At 46.8% G+C, this 16,959-nt stretch overlaps 1 protein-coding gene across 1 annotated transcript in view; it reads right to left on the reverse strand.

The window, feature by feature from the left end:
- The window catches only part of grip2b (glutamate receptor interacting protein 2b), a gene marked incomplete at both ends in the record, with an annotated part of 385,376 nt that overhangs the window by 83,280 nt on the left and 285,137 nt on the right, over positions 1-16,959 (reverse strand). The window lies entirely within an intron of this gene.

Consider the following 16,959-nt stretch of genomic DNA (forward strand, 5'->3'; position numbering starts at 1 on the left):
GAGTGAAAAGAAAAAAGGATGAAGCGTCAGAGGAAAAGAAAACAGGTGAGAGTAAACATAAAGCTAGTAAGAGCAGGAGATATGACGATGCTACATCGCCCTTGGGTTTACCGTGAACACGTCGGAAACCAGGAAACACCCGTTTGTGTTTTATGCCTAAAAACTCTGGCAGCGGAGCATGAAACCAAATAAATGAAGACGGCACCTGGAGACCAAACACCATACACCTGGAGACCATACACCATACACCTGGAGACCATACACCATACACCTGGAGACCATACACCATACACCTGGAGACCATACACCTGGAGACCATACACCCGTTATGTCAGTAAGCCACTGGAGTTTTTTCATCGTAAACTCCATAAGTATCGCCAACAAGCCTGTCATTTCGTCAGCGCGGCATCAGTAAACAAGAAGCCTGTTAGCCTCTTACAAAGTTGTCCACCACATCGCAAGGTGCATAAACCCTCACACCATAGAGATTTATTTTGATAATCAGGCGATTGTATGCAGAATGCTGGTGCAGCAACTGATACAGTGGTTTATACAGATAAATAAATAAATATTATCAAGTTCTCAATGGTAGTACAATTCGGGGGGGGGGGGGGGGGGGGCTGAAAAAAATTCTGTCCTCTAGGGGGGGTGTGACAGAAAATAATTGAGAACCACTGCATTAGACGCTGTGTTCTCAACATTGGAGCCGGAGCAGAGAACTGGTGTGATCAACATCTCCTGCCGGGATTGACAACGAGTCGTTCCCCAGAGTGTGGGAATCTGTGATCCACTGGAGGAGCTGACTGCAGGAGGACCAGAGAGTCTGGACCCCCAGAGACTGGCTGCCGTGCCTGTTGGGAGTTTACCATCCTGCACCTGCCCTCTACCCACAACTTGCCCTTTCCCCCATTCCCATTCCTTCTTCACCTTCATTCCCCAACACTAGACTTGTGAGTAACAAACTGACTTTGTGCACGTGCTTTTTATTTCTGCTGGAAAGCCAGTGAAGCGACCATTTGGTTTTTGGTCCCCCCGCTCCCCAGCTTGGAACCAGGCCTGCAACGGGTTATTGTTTCACTTTAATTTGTTCATTTAAAGCCCCGTGTGCATGTGTGAGTGAGTGTGGGCACTTTCAAGTACTGCTGTACGTCCAGGTGAACTCTCCAGCTTTTATTGGAGTCTACTTTAGTTGCCTTTTGTGTGAACTCTATATGGTTTTGTTTTGTTTCTATTTATCGACTCTTTTCATTTTGTAATAATCATTTATTCATTGTAACTTGAGTGAAGCCATTTTTACTTTAATCCAGGCCCCGCCCCAGTGTACTATTACCCCTCTATATTACCTAGCTACCTGGGCTGGGGTTACATAAATCGGGGCTCGTCCGGGAACTATTCCCCTGCCAAACTGATTTAAAATAATTGTTATTGTTATTGATTGATTTAATAGCAATAGATTTATCTAAAAATGGCTCATTCACCTAGTCCAGAGGTACTCGCTGAGCTTTTGAAGTGGTGTGAGGAAACAGGAGTAAACCCAGCTAATGCTTTGGTCCTGAGTGACGTATCCCCTGATGCTACTGAAGCAGATATTGTGGAGTCGCTTGAGGCGGTGAAAGTTCTGGGTAAAATTTGTTTTAAAGGCAAAAAAGTAGTGTCTCAGTTGAACTTTGAAATGATACTGTGTGAGTGCCAGAACCCAGTTGACTCCAAAACAACTCCTCTTACTGGTGACCCTTCATGGAAAGTGATTCTACTCACGAGTGCCACAGTCCCACCTGATCAATTTACATGAAAGTTGTTGACTTTACTACAAAATGAAGGTAAATCACTTGATGATCTTCAGCCTTTATTAGGTCAACCGCTCATGATCCCTCCTCCATTATTCGTGCTGTGGGAGATTTGTTGGAAAAAAACCATGCGACCCCCTCAAGAGAGCAACGCCTTTCACAGATTGCAGGTGTTTTCAGGAGTGAGCCCCACCCCTGCAGGTGAAGAGATGCTTGAAAACTGGTTAGAGCAGGCATAGCTTTTGATTGACGAATGTGATTGTTCGGTACAAGAGAGAGAAAAAACAAGGATTGTTGAAAGTTTAAGAGGCCCAGCTTTTAACATAGTTCAGGCTGTGAGAAGTAATGAGGCCTGAGGCAGTGCTTCTATTTCACAGTAAGTATCTGTATAGAACTTTTTTCAGTCCTGTTTAGATGCATTTTTGAAAAATATAGTTTAGATTTACTTCACAAGTAAACCAAATGATTCATTGAGCATGTCTGTGAATTTTAGCATCAATAAATCTGTTTTTCCAAACCAAATTTGTAGTTCTATGGTGTTTTTAGATCCACTGTGTTAACAGACAGTGTGCCAAACTGAAAACAATACTTCAGAGCTGCATTTATGAGGTTGTCCTGAACAAAATGACCAAACAAGGCAAGGTTTAAGGATTTTTATATTTGAGATATAAAGGAAAAATCAATTGTAGTGAAAACCGGCACACAATAATTTCGGCCCAGCAGGGTTAAATCAGCTCACTAAATATTCATCAGTGGTTTCAACTAGTTTTTACTTCTCTTATTTATATAGCTGCCTGTGGACTTACTGACTGCTCCCTTTCAAGACTTATGCAGGGTTTTTGCCTCCTTGAGGACTTTTCTTATTCCATGAATTTTCGATCTTGTCTTCATGATTTAGTCCATCACGTACCTCATTTCCTCTAAAATACCTTCACTAAATCGACTCACTAAATATTCATTCTCTCACCCGATTATTCTTCGATCGTGTCTTCCTCAGATCCTGTCAATCCGATTCTGAGAGGAAATCCCGGACTCTGGCCTCCCAACCAATTCACGGTTGGAGGTCTTTGTTTCAGGAACCTGGTCCTGACATGCACGGTTTCAGCAGTGCGCTGGATGTTCTCCCAGAAGCGCGGGTATGTTGGAATCCGGCTCGAAAGACCAAGTTCTATGTCAGGTCTAAACCCCTGAAATAGGTCAATAAAGAGAAGACACGGGAATCGAGAAACAATCAAGGGAAGACACCAAGTTCACCTCACAGGGTCACTCAGAAGTCTTCATAGGATGCTCTCTACCAGCCTTCTTTATTGACAGCTCAGTGGGCGGGTACACAAGTTGTAAACACACTGGTTCAAACTGGTTCCTGTGGTCTGTCTTACAGGATCGTAAAAACACAACTAATTCAAAGGGGGAGAAACACAAACGATTAACAGATAAAGATCTCATGTGAGGTGCAGGGCTGCAGGCCGCTGCACTCAAAGGTCTGCACAGAATTTGCACAAGCATGAAACTATAATAATAAAGTATTTTCCCAACAATGTGGTACTATATCGCTAGTTATTATCATGAGGCATTCCATCTTCATTTATTCCTGCATCACCTCAGTAGACAAACAACAAAGTGAGAGAATAACTGGTCTGACAACCTCCACATGGAATTCCTCATGGCACACTCATCTAAACCCTGAAGTTGATCCTAAGCTGCCTCATCCGTCCACCGACACTTTTATTTTGTCTTATCTGGAGTGGCTCCGATGGTGGGACACGTCTGAGGAGAGACCTGGAGGCAAGAGCTGAGGAACGAGGAAACGTTCCGTCTGATCCTCACCATTCACCGCTGAAGACACAGCAGAGGGAAATCTGCTGCAGTCACACACACACATACTGTGTGTGCACGGGAATGACACACAATAGTAACTTAAATACACCTTTCACAAGGCTTTGAGTGAAAACTCATCGCTTTTGTGTTTTCCTTTCAGAAAAGTTTTGTGTTTGCATGGCAATACTTTGAAAACGATAACCATTTACATATAGATGGCAGAAATGAAAAAACATTAATGTTGGGGCGCTAGTGGGTGCAGTTGGTTGTTTTTGTAATGAAGCTACACACGCATGCCAGCAGAGGACAACGGGCTCTAAACATAAACAACAGGAGAACACAGACATTCTAGTGGACGGACCACCAAGTTGGATTGTTATTACGGTGACTGTCAAAATAAAAGTACCAAGTCCAGGACTGGGAGTCATGACACTATGGAGGAAACACTGTTCTGACTGGCCAGCTACTGAGCATGTGCACAGTGCAGACGACTATTTACTACGGCTGTGCCGTGCATGCGCAGTAGCAGCATTGCCGCCACCCACACAGAGATGTGTCGGAGTGTTTTCAAAAAGTTGAATTTTCAGTGGATCCAACCCAGCATTGTCAAGTAAACAGACTCTTAATATGCAACAGAAGTTTAGCCTTTTCAGTTCAACATGTCATGTAAACAGTCCTTTAAAGCACGTGGACATGCCAAGTGTTTCAAGTGACATTGGCCGTTAAAGAAAAGTGTTGCATTTAGCCTGCAGCGCCACAACACTGATGGTGTAGTTTGGTTAGTATGCCACGCCATGAGGGGGTGGCCTTGCCTGTGTTTATAGTGAAACCGAACAGACATATGCAGTTAACAACATGCTATGAATGAGTAGCCAACATTCACATGGACAGATGATGAACACGAACACGGACTGGGAGGCTGCCATGTTGCACATGAGCAGAAGAAATATTTATCGTGGGCATGTGCAGTAGCAGCGCTCTGTAGCCTCTGGCTGTCTCTGCAAGAGGGGGAGCGTCAAAGGAAAGTTCCACGATGGCATAAAACAGTGACGGATCTGTGTCGACGGACCCCCTCAAAACTGAAGGAAGTTCCATGGTTACACTCGATTTACAATCTAAATCTCATGAAAGCATGAGAGTTTACAAAATACACAAAAAGACAATCTCTGCATGAAAACTTATATAGAGACTCAGCAACCTTAATCTTTTTGCCACAATGATAAAACTTCAAAACTAAAGTCACACTTGCATGCACGCACACACTGCCGGAGCTTTAATTACAGTATCTATTAATAAAGCGGCAGTGAGCTCGCTGCAAGGTCTGCTGCCGTCCTAATGAGCTCTGCTTGCTTTCCTAACACACACATGCAAATACACAAGGGCGGACACACCACCCTGATTAGGAGGAGGGAAGAATGAATTTTGGTTCTTGGAGACAAATGAAAGAGATTCAAGATGAGATGGTGACCTTTTGAAAAGTGTGCGTGCCGTTCCCATGTGGAACGCCAAGGTCAGAAAAAAAAATCAGCTTAATAATGGCAAGTGAACACATCGGAAGGGCAAAATGGGGTGGAGGAGGACAGCAAAACAATGCAAAATTAATACAAACGACTTGAGGAATGAGCGTTTGTGCGGTAAGATGTGTGTGGAGTGTGGGAGCAGAGATTAGGAGGGACAGAGGAAAAGGAAAGGACAAGCGAGAGGAGGAAGCTGTAAGCACTTTGACAGCTGTAAGAGAAGCAGAGTGACTTTAATTAAATCCCATCCTGACTTTACACTCCATCGCTCTACCTCTGTCAGGGTTTGTGAACTCAATTGCACGGCAGACAAGAAACTCAGGTCAACAGTGTTTTATTCTCAAAAAAACCCACAGCAGAAGCAGAGTCAGGCAGTCCAAGATCAAAACCAGAGCAGGCAATGGAGGGGAGAATCCAGGAGGCGAGGTCGAGCAGGCAGGAGGTCAAAACCAGTACAGGTGATTGAGGAGAAAATCCAGGAGGCAAAGTCGGGCAGGCAGAAGATCAAAAACACACAAAGGCAATACGAGGGAAAAAAGGCGGGTACGAATGGTGTAAGAACTCAGACGAACTGGCAACTGGAGCAACAAGAGAGGAACTAAATACACACTAATGACAATGACAAACAGCTGTGACCAGGAGGAGGAAGCAGGAGAGCACAGGGGCGGAGCTAAGGGGAACACAGGAGGGGAGGAGAGAAAGCAGGATCCTGACAACCTCTCATTCATCCATCAGTTTTCAAGTGTAAACGCTAAACCTTCCTCGCGCTGTGGGTCTCTGTTTACACGACAATGGTTCTTAAAGACATGGAAAACACCCAAGGTGGAACTGTTTGGGATGCTGCTACTACGCATGCTCATGAGTACTTCTGCATATGCTTATTAGAGACAATCAGAACAGTTTCCTCCGCTGTGTCATGACTCCCAGTCCATATTTTCCTGGGATTTTATTTTGACAGTCACCGTAATTACAATCCAACTTGATTGTCTGCCCATCCGTGTTCTCCCATTATTGTCTGCTGCATGTATGTAGTAATTACATGGTTTTCAGCATTTCTGCCATTGCCTTGGAAAAGGACATCTTTTTTAGAACACTGCCATGTTAACACAAAACTGCATTTTCATTTGAAACTAGGGATGGGCACTGAATTCTGTACTTTTATAGGTACTGACCGAATTCCATCGATACTACCATTTATTATTAAACAAATTAACATTTATGCCCACATAAACAAACAAAAGTATCGAGAAATCGGTACCTCTGAGTAATGGCATCGATTCCCAGGTACCGGGTGTCTGCACCGTATTGGTTCAAATGGGAATGGTACCATCCCTCCATGACACGTTATGGAATGGGTCCTAAATTGTGAACATCTACTTCTATATTTTTAAGGTATTTTCAGGATCACAGTCATCTTCTCTCAAGAGTCTCTAATCAGGTCAACAAAAAAAATGAATAATAATGAAATACAGATTTTTTCCCCCAACCAAGTAGGAAAGAAGCTATAAAAAGCCCACAAAAGCTGGAGGAAAATAAATGTATATGCGTTTAAGGAAAGTGAAACGTAATTTTCATCTTCACATGTGTGTTTTTCAGTCTGCTTCTGTTTGTGTACAGATCGTGTTGCACGCCTGCAATGTGAGCGTACACTTGTCATATTAAAGCCTCGCAGCTGTGAGCATTAACCCAGGATAATAAAGCATCAGCGTTTCCCCTGTAAATCCACTGGCACTAATTCTGCCGCAGATGAAAAGCTGTCGCTTGGCTGTGGGTGAGGAAACACTCCTTCAACTAATTAGGCACAAAGTTGCCATCGCAGCCAAAATATCTCTCCATTAGTGTGTGTCAGAGGGAGGACAGCAGGTTGAAAGATACTAGGATGATTGGGATCTTGGTTTTTTTTTTTTAATTATTATTATTACGTTTTCTGCTAAATGTGCATCAGATGAAGCTCATAACACAGTATGTGTGTTATAATATTTGTTATATTACATACTCTGAGGGTAAAGTCCCTGGTCTCTGGGTGTTTGTTCTACTTTAGCTTGAAGTTTCACGCTTCCATTGTTCAGTTTTTCAATGAAAAGATACACCTGGCTCTAATTTTGTCCGTTGCTTTGATGAAGCCATCTGCTATATTTTTAAAACTTTTTTTTTCTTTTGCCTGCTTGATCTGTCGCTTTAGCCTAACACGCTGCCATTTTTTTCCCTCCCGCTGCTTTCACATTGTTATGTCAAGGCTTAAACTTAGTAGTTTATAGTAGCTTATTTATGTTGGGATCTCACAAGACCACAGAAAGTTTGTTCATTTCTCGGGAAAGACAATTTTCATTTGTCATGATACACAGTCATGACATATGAATTCGGACCCAGGAATGTGATTGACCATCACACCCAGTGGGGGGACCGTTCACCATGGCAGACCCATGCAAATCCTCCCCCACTTTCTGCTCACAAGGCACTTCCCCCCTGCACTCAACCAGACACTGATTGGATAAATCTCTCAGGATTTCACACCTTTGAATCCCCCAACCTTCACCAAAAGCCTTTGGAAGAGACTCCTAAAATCAGTCTTGCAGCGAGTCTTGCCCCGAGTCTTCCCCGGTGAACACCAGGGAGGAGCTGCATCCGAGCAGTTCCACTCACAAAAGTCCTTTGCTCCTGTTCTTCAATGAAGGAGGTGGGTTGCTGGAGGCAGCTCACCCAGTGTTAGCATACAGCTAACACCATCGATGAAGAGTGGAGGTGTGTGTGTGTGTGTGTGTGGTTTGTCTACTGGATGTGGTTGGAACTGTTGTGGGGGGAGGGTCTGCAGCACCACCCCTGAACCTGGCGGCACCCCAGATCCGGGGAGGCCCCGGCGAACCAGCCTGGAGAGCCATGCCACAACCCAGAAGGCACCAAATGGAGAGAGCAGAGAAGACCCCCTCAGGCAAGAGGAGTCCACAGGAGAAGGATAAAGTGTCCCCAGCCCCCCTCCTGATCCTGGTGAAGGAGCCTGCCACTCCCCCAGGGGCTGGCTCCCCCACCACCACACTCTCAACCGCTGCCAAATAGTAGAACCCCAAAAGCCAGCTTATCCCCTCAAGACCCTGCCTGACTAAGTGCAGTTTAGTCTCAGTGTTGCTTCGTGTCACCACTCTTTTGTCAAAAAAAAAAAAAATCAGTTTTCTTTGAAATTTTGATCATTTGCTTGGTGGTTTGGGCAGATTGGAGCTACAACCGTGGTGCACATGTGCAGTTGCAACGTTTCCGCTGTTGACACGGCGACTGAGCTCAAGTGTTTTCAAAATGTTGCATTTTCAGTGACTCTGAGCACCATTGTTGTGTAAACAAACACCAAAAACATAAAAGTTTTGTGTTTCACTTGAAATCCCTGTGTCAACGGGGCCATGTAAGACAACTGTCTTTCACATACTATAATTAACTCAGCTCTAGAAATGCAGACTTTTGAACTACTGCTGGAAATTCCAGTGGAACACTTGTAGTTTAAAATACTGCACTTTCATTATAACCTATAACCTACAACCTTCCTACATGAGGAAGTGCATGGAAGACGTCACGATCAAAAAACCCATCTCCACCCGGGCCAACCAGAAGCCATGGTTTACAGGAGAGGTCCACAGGCTCCTGAGGGCTCGGAACGCTGGCGACGAGACGGGCCTGAGGCTAGCCCGGGCCAACCTGTCCCGTGGCATCAGGTTAGCCAAGAGACAGTACTCCAGGAGGATCACCGACCACTTCAGTGACAGCAGAGACACCAGGAACCTGTGGCGGGGGATACAGACCATCACAGACTACAAGCCCTCTCCACAGACCTGTGACAACTCCTCCTCTCTGCCTGACCAGCTGAACCACTTCTTCGGTCGCTTTGAGGCAGACAACACTACACCGGCACAGAAGACCCCCCCACCTCCTGGCGACCAGGTGCTGACGTTATCCCCGGACAGCGTGAGGCGATCCCTCAGAGGGACCAACGCACGCAAAGCCCCGGGTCCCGACAACATTCCTGGTGGTGTCCTGAGAGGCTGTGCCGAGGAGCTCACAGATGTCTTCACGGACATCTTCAACACCTCACTGAGCCAGGCTGTTGTCCCCACGTGCCTCAAAGCCACCACCATCATCCCGGGCCCCCACCTGCCACAATGACTACCGCCCGGTCGCACTCACCCCCATCATCACGAAGTGCTTCCAGCAGCTAGTCATGCAACATATCAAGTCTTCCACCCCCCCCCCCCCCCCACCCTGGACCCTTTCCAGTTTGCATATCGGTCCAACCGCTCGACCGATGATGCCATCTTCACTGCCCTCCACTCAGCCCCCACCCACCTGGAGACCAGAGACTCCCATGTCAGAATGCTGTTCATTGACTTCAGCTCAGCATTCAACACCATCATCCCTCAGCAGCTCAGTCAGCGGGGGCTCCACCCCTCCCTGTGGAACTGGCTGCTGGACTTCCTGACGGGGAGACCACAGGCAGTTCCAGTTGGCAGCAACACCTCCAGCACCATCATGCTCAACACAGGGGCCCCCCAGGGGTGTGTACTGAGCCCCCTCCTCTTCACTCTGCTGACCCACGACTGCTCACCATCATCCAGGTCCAACCTCTTCATCAAGTTTGCGGACGACACAACTGTGGTGGGTCTCATCAACAATGATGAGGAGACCTCCTACAGGGACGAGGTGAGGCACCTGGCCATGTGGTGCAAGGACAACAATCTCCACCTGAATGTGGAGAAGACGAAGGAGATTGTTGTGGACTTCAGACGACGACACTCCCAGCATGCTCCACTGACCATCGACGGTGCTGCAGTGGAGCAGGTAAGTAGCACCAAGTTCCTGGGAGTGCACATCTCTGAAGACCTGTCCTGGAGCAACAACACAACATCACTGGCCAAGAAAGCCCCCCAGCGCCTGGACTGCCTCCGCAAACTAAGGAGAGCAAGAGCCCCTCCCCCATCATGCACACCTTCTACAGAGGCACCATGGAGAGCCAGAGCCCCTACCCCATCATGCACACCTTCTACAGAGGCACCATGGAGAGCCAGAGCCCCTCCCCCATCATGCACACCTTCTACAGAGGCACCATGGAGAGCAAGAGCCCCTCCCCCATCATGCACACCTTCTACAGAGGCACCATGGAGAGCAAGAGCCCCTCCCCCATCATGCACACCTTCTACAGAGGCACCATGGAGAGCCAGAGCCCCTCCCCCATCATGCACACCTTCTACAGAGGCACCATGGAGAGCCAGAGCCCCTCCCCCATCATGCACACCTTCTACAGAGGCACCATGGAGAGCAAGAGCCCCTCCCCCATCATGCACACCTTCTACAGAGGCACCATGGAGAGCCAGAGCCCCTCCCCCATCATGCACACCTTCTACAGAGGCACCATGGAGAGCCAGAGCCCCTCCCCCATCATGCACACCTTCTACAGAGGCACCATGGAGAGCCAGAGCCCCTCCCCCATCATGCACACCTTCTACAGAGGCACCATGGAGAGCCTCCTCTCCAGCTGCATCACCGTGTGGTACGGCGCCTGCACCGTATCCTGCCACAAGACTCTGCAGCGATCATTGGTGCCCCCCCCCCCTGCAGGACATATACAACACCCGCCTCACCCGCAGAGCCATCAGGATGGCAGGTGACCCCCCCACCCTCCCACAGCCTCTTCAGCCTGCTGCCGTCGGGGCGGAGACTTCAGAGTCTCCGAGCCAAAACCAGCAGCTCAAAGACTCAACTCCCTCCCTGCTCTGCCCCCCCCTCCCCCCTCTGCCTCTGCCCCCTGCCACAGCCACCCTTACACCCCCCCTCCCCTCCGCCATCTGACATTATGCCCACCCCCCACCCCCACCCCCCCCACTCAAAAAATGAACATTCTACCTCAAAAGAGACATTTTGTACATTCCACTTTACTGTTTATATGTTTATAGGGTGTATAGATTTAGATGTATAGATTTTAAAATCTTTATATTGTTTCTCTTAATATATTATTAAGCCTTTGCACTGCGGGTCTGAGAGGACCGAAATTTTGGGGTGGGCTGGAGCCTTCTCTGTCCCGTCGGGTTTTGGGGGGGGGGGGGGCTCCCTGCCCGCGCGGCCTGGGGCCTTCTTTGGCATTACTAACCACAATATCATAGTATTATTGTGAATAACAATGGAGGCGTGTGTGCGCATGTGTGAGTTGGAGTGTGCATGTGGGTGTGTGTGGCTCTCTGGGTGTTGTGTTCAGTGGGAAACAGGACCAACTGGCTCTTTGAGCATTAAAGGTTGCCGACCCGTTCTCGATAGAGCTGCTCAGGCTGGTTTAATCTAGAACAGGTGTCGGCAACCTGCGGCTCTTTGGTTCCTCCACTGTGGCTCCTTGAGCCTCTGTCCCACTGCAGTTCATCCCGGAGGGACGTAAGGAGGCAAAGCCACCCAGAGAGGGACGTAAGGAGGCAAAGCCACCCAGAGAGGGACGTAAGGAGGCAAGGCCACCCAGAGAGGGACGTAAGGAGGCAAAGCCACCCAGAGAGGGACGTAAGGAGGCAAAGCCACCCAGAGAGGGACGTAAGGAGGCAAAGCCACCCAGAGAGGGATGTAAGGAGGCAAAGCCACCCAGAGAGGGATGTAAGGAGGCAAAGCCACCCAGAGCGCAGTCCTGCTACAAAGAGTGGAGTAAAATGTAGGCGGGTGGTGAACGACGCAGCGATGTGACGTCTTTACGCAACAATAATGGCATGAAGAACGTAGAATTGCGGCTGAAGGTCATGACAGCGGCTCAACTGGTGTCTGAAGCTGGGAGCTTCCTGTGCCTTTCAGAGTAAAACTGCTGCGCTGCGGAGCGCCGACAATTCCAGGAGGTTCATTGCAGACTTGTTGAGTGTGACAGCAAACTATAGTAAATTACAAAACAACTACAGGACATTAAAGACACACCATCACACTCATGGTTCTAACAATCCAGATCTCCCACATTGATCTTCCATTTTAATAATGTGTAGCAATAAAGGAGCTGAGAGCTGCAATGCATTATGGGAGTTTCTGTTTGTCGTGTTTTAAATGTAATTATTAGGGGTTATGTTAGGTTTGTAGTGTTGGTAATAATTGTGTTGTGTTTGTTTTTGTTGCTTAGTTCATGTAGTTTAGTTTATTAGTTGTAAGTTGTCAACCAGCAGTGAAGAAGGTTTTGTGTGTAGTGTCGTCCTGGCATGGTCTTCCTGTGGGACTGTCAAAATAAAAGACCGGTGTGTTGTGTCCTCCTGGCATGGTTTGCCTGTGGGACTGTCAAAATAAAATGTGTGCGGCTCTTTGGGTGTTGTGTTCAGTGGGAAACGGGACCAAATAGCTCTTTGAGCTATAAAGGTTGCCGATCCCTGATCTAGAAAATCATGTTACTGTCTAGATAGAGCTGCTCAGGCTGGTTTAATCTAGAAAGTCATGTTGCTGTCTAGATAGAAATGCTCAGGCTGGTTGAATCTCATAACAGTTGGAACATTTTGGGATCAGTGTCATAGCTGTACATAATATATGTAGCACTAACAAGAGTATTGTATGTCCGTCCCCCCCCACTCTCTCTCTCCTCTGAATCTTCCCTCTCTGTGACGTTTCACACACCTCGCTCCGGCACCGGATGCTCACGGACACTCCTGCAGGCAATCAGGTAATTGATTGCTCCGAGCTCTTAAGCCCTGCAGTGAGGTGGGTCCGGGGCCAGAGGATTGTTTGTCTGTTCTCGACTGCTGTCTACTTCTAGTCTGTGTTTGTCCTCCCCGGGGAGTGAGTGTCCTCCTCGGGGTGGGTGTTTCCAGTCCGAGATGCCCGAGAGTCCCCGGGCCCGTTCCGAGATGCCCCAGAGTCCCCGGGTCCGTTCCGACGGTTTCAAGATGCCCGAGAGTCCCCGGGTCCGTTCCGACGGTTTCAAGATGCCCGAGAGTCCCCGGGTCCAGTCCAAGATGTCTGTTGTGTGTGTCTTCCCTGTGGTGTGGTGTGAGTCCTTCACGGGTGCGTAGTGTTCTCCTTGGGGTGTGGTGTCCGTTGTGTGTCTCTTGTCTGCGCAGGACTCCCGGCGGCGTTCCCCGTGCGCCATCCGCACTCCGCCACGGAATGCAGCGCACCTCCCTGCGGCCGTTCTCCAGTCTGCGCAGCGCTCCCAGCAGCGTTCAACGTGCGCCATCCGCATTCCACCACGGAGTGCCGTGCACCTCCCTGCTGGCTGTGTTCCCTGTGCGCCATCCGCACTCCTCCACGGGGTGCCGTGCACGTCCCTGCTGCGGTGGTCCTGCCGGCGCAGCACTTCTGGTTCGGGTGCAACGCACCTTCCAGCTCCCCTTTTCCTGTCTGCGCAATAAAAACTGTGACAATTGCACCTATTCTGCCTTGAGGTCTGCTTTTGGGTTCTAGACATCCACGCACCGGCTCCCAGCCGTGACACTCTCCTCTCTTTGAGCGTCCCCCCCCCGGTCATGTACGGCAGCCATGCCAACTTCTAATAAAGCAGCAACATGGGGAGACTCTTAGTCTCTTCCTGTTGCAAGAGCAAAAACTGTTCTGACATCAGAAGGTTCTCAATCACATCATATTGTCTGCCGAAGCTGCTGAACAGGACAAGGGCAAAAAAACAGATTAAAATCGTGGCTAATCCAAATATCTGCCAATACGTGTATTTCACATACCTTCTCTTCTTACCACACAGGCGGTATAATCCTGAGCGTCCATAGGAAATTGCACTGGTCGATGAAGAGACACAGAAGGTCCACACATTTGCATGAGAGACAGGTTCATGAGCTTCTCCCTCAGAGCCACTGGAAGTCCAACTTTCTGAAAATGTTCAGACTCCATCTCCATGTAGACAGCAGAAACGCTGCTATTACTCACCACAGCCGTAGTAACTAATTCTTCTGCACATGCTCTGTAGAGCCAATCAGAACAAGGTTTCTTCCGTGGTGTCATAACTCCAAGTCCATAGTATCCTGGACTTGGTATTTTATTTTGAAAATCACTGTAATAACAATCCAACTTGATTGTCTGTCCACTAGTCTGTGTTCTCTCATCTTTAAGGTTAATGTTAATGAACCCATTGTTCACTGCTGAATGTGTGTAGGTTCATTATATAAATAAAAATCACCATCTAGTGGCCTGGTACGCTAAGTACATCGTTTTCTGTGTTTCTGCCATTTGAAACGTTGGGTAAACGGGATCTCACAGAGAAAACACAGAGACAGACAACCACAATATGGACTCACCAGTTAAAGTTACTCTACCAGAAACTATTTTAAAATCTACTTCCCATAAAAGTTCTCAGAGAATAAACAGAGAATAAACAGAGAATAAACCAAAACAACACCTTCATCGCTCATTTCCAACCTGCAGTTTCCCTAAATCAAACACGCCAAAGCCGATTTGTTTATGAACCAACTGGAATTTGTATCCATCAAACTGAACTGTTTATGTTGCCTGACGAATGCCATCTTGGCAAACCTGCTGCAAGGGTTTCTGGGATATCAAAGATGGCATCACGACAGCTCCAGCCAGAATATCAACATTTGGCCGATTTTGGCTGAAATACATCGAGACTTTCTCAAAGAAAGAGTCTTCAAGTCACGAGAAAATCTGAAATGTTTTGAAACTGACCGTTGTACATTTTTTTCAGTGCGAATCAAGATGGAGAGAGATCGAGTGTACAAATGGGATCTTGCTTCGGGAATCTTCTGCGACGCTGAGTCGTCAACAAACCCGGTATTTTATGTGAAATATAAATGCTGGAAATGTGTTTGTGTGAGTTTGATGAGAAATGTCCTTCAGAAATGTTTTAACAATGTAGTAGAGACAGATATCAACAACTCAACTAAAACTGGCTCCTAAATTTGTCGTTTTTCCTGTGAGGATTCTGGGAGAGGAGCTTTAATATCAGGAACATGTTATTGAACTGTGGTGGAAAACGAGAGGAGGCATGGGGAGAACACGTTAAACTCTGCACAGGAAGACCTCCTAACCTCAACGTCCTACCTATACATCACTATGCTGCCCTGTGTTTTACACCTACCGACCTAATTATCATCCGGCAGCCATGCAGACGCCATCATAACACCAGTAAAGACCTGAAACAGCAGGTTTACGTGGTGACATGATTACACACTTCCACATTTCTAAACCAAACTCCACACAGGAAGGTTGAAGTTGAGCACAGAGGCACCACACATCAGAAACAACCTGATCAAACCGCGTTAGCAGCTGCTGTAGAGGACAGAACGAGCTGCGCGAGAAAAAAAAATAATGACAATATAAATCTGAATTTGGCCACATAGCTTCACAAACTCCATCTGCTTCACTGACGCACAGACGGCAAAAGACAGGAAGGTAAAATGATGACTCAGAGCGACAAGAAGACCACTATTGTTGCGCTTACTTTTTATTTATGCCATGCTGGAACAGATGGTTTGGTACTAAAGGGTTTTTTTATTTTTCCAGCTACAGGAAGTGAGCTGTTATGTTACAATGTTTGATATTGTGGAACAAATGTACACAAGTCATTTCCAGACAGTGGAGCACGGGCTGAGAGACACATTGTCTTTGTGGCAGTTCACTTGGTTAACGTGAGTCACAGCTGTGGAAGCAGTCGCACAAAAAGATCTCTAAAGGACAGCTCGTGATACACATGCACAGAAATCTGACATGTGTAGGCTGACTGTTAATTAGTTTGAACAAAGTGTGGGAGTTTTACTTAGTCACGGTTTGGTTTCATCCCACACGCTGCACCGACTATCGAGATTTAACTGTTGAGACTTTACCTTGACCAGTGCAGGGATGAACGTTTGATCTTTGAATGACTTTACTTCCAAACTTGTGAGCTTTGTGCTCTGCTAGATTCATACTTATACATATTATGTGGACGGTGTGTCATGAACATAGGGTTTTCTGTTCTTTATTGCAGTTAATACAAGATATTTATTGTACATTTTTTTTCGGGGGATGCATTTCTTAGTTGAAGCTCTTCAGTATTATTCGTTTTCAACCAGTGTTAACTTAATTTAAAAACAGTGCGTTCATAAACCACATTACAACACCCTTGCCTTTTTTAGATTGAGAGAAGCCCCCAGTGATGAAAACTGTTGTACTTTTTAACTGTGAATAGAGACTATTTTATTAACATACTTGCTGGTTTACTTGAAATGACAGTTAGTCTGAGTTTAGGGAAAATAAATCAAATTCAGGTAATTTTCCACCAACCACCTGGCACCCTCTATTGGCCAGCCGACACTGGTTCTTTTCTGTTGTCAGTAACAAGAATGATTGTGAGTGGGCCTGTTGCTCAATAAGCATAAATGACACCTACAATGTAGAAATGGTAAAAATGAGGGTCGAACTTGTGAGATTTTCATTTGAATACAACCGACAACCACAGCCGATCTGATCCAACCTAACCCAATCAAGTTGTATAGTGCCAAATACTACAGTCATTTCAAGAGAAAAAACACTAATTTCACATGAGCATGTAGAGGAGAGGGGGGTAGGAAAACTTGATTTTAATAGGAAGAAACCTGCAGAACCAGGCTGGTTCTGGTTTGGTTTCGAGGATAGAAGGAGCGAAAAAGAGAAAGACACTGTGAGGAAGGATTCAAACCTTAGACATTCATTCAATTCAGCAGCAGAGCCACAGTTACTCATACATCCAATTGTAGCTATGATTTACTCAGATCCTCCATAAAGGCTGTCTAAATTTCACATTTGCATAAATATTTCAGTTGGTATGCTTTTGTGGACAACTTTCAGTACTGATGCAACATGATGTGCACATGGGTTTTATTTTATTAATGCTTAATATCCTATATTCCATGAGGACGACCTGCTTGATGAAA

Source organism: Blennius ocellaris (genome assembly GCF_963422515.1).
Source record: "Blennius ocellaris genome assembly, chromosome: 4".
NCBI classification, from domain to species: domain Eukaryota; kingdom Metazoa; phylum Chordata; class Actinopteri; order Blenniiformes; family Blenniidae; genus Blennius; species Blennius ocellaris.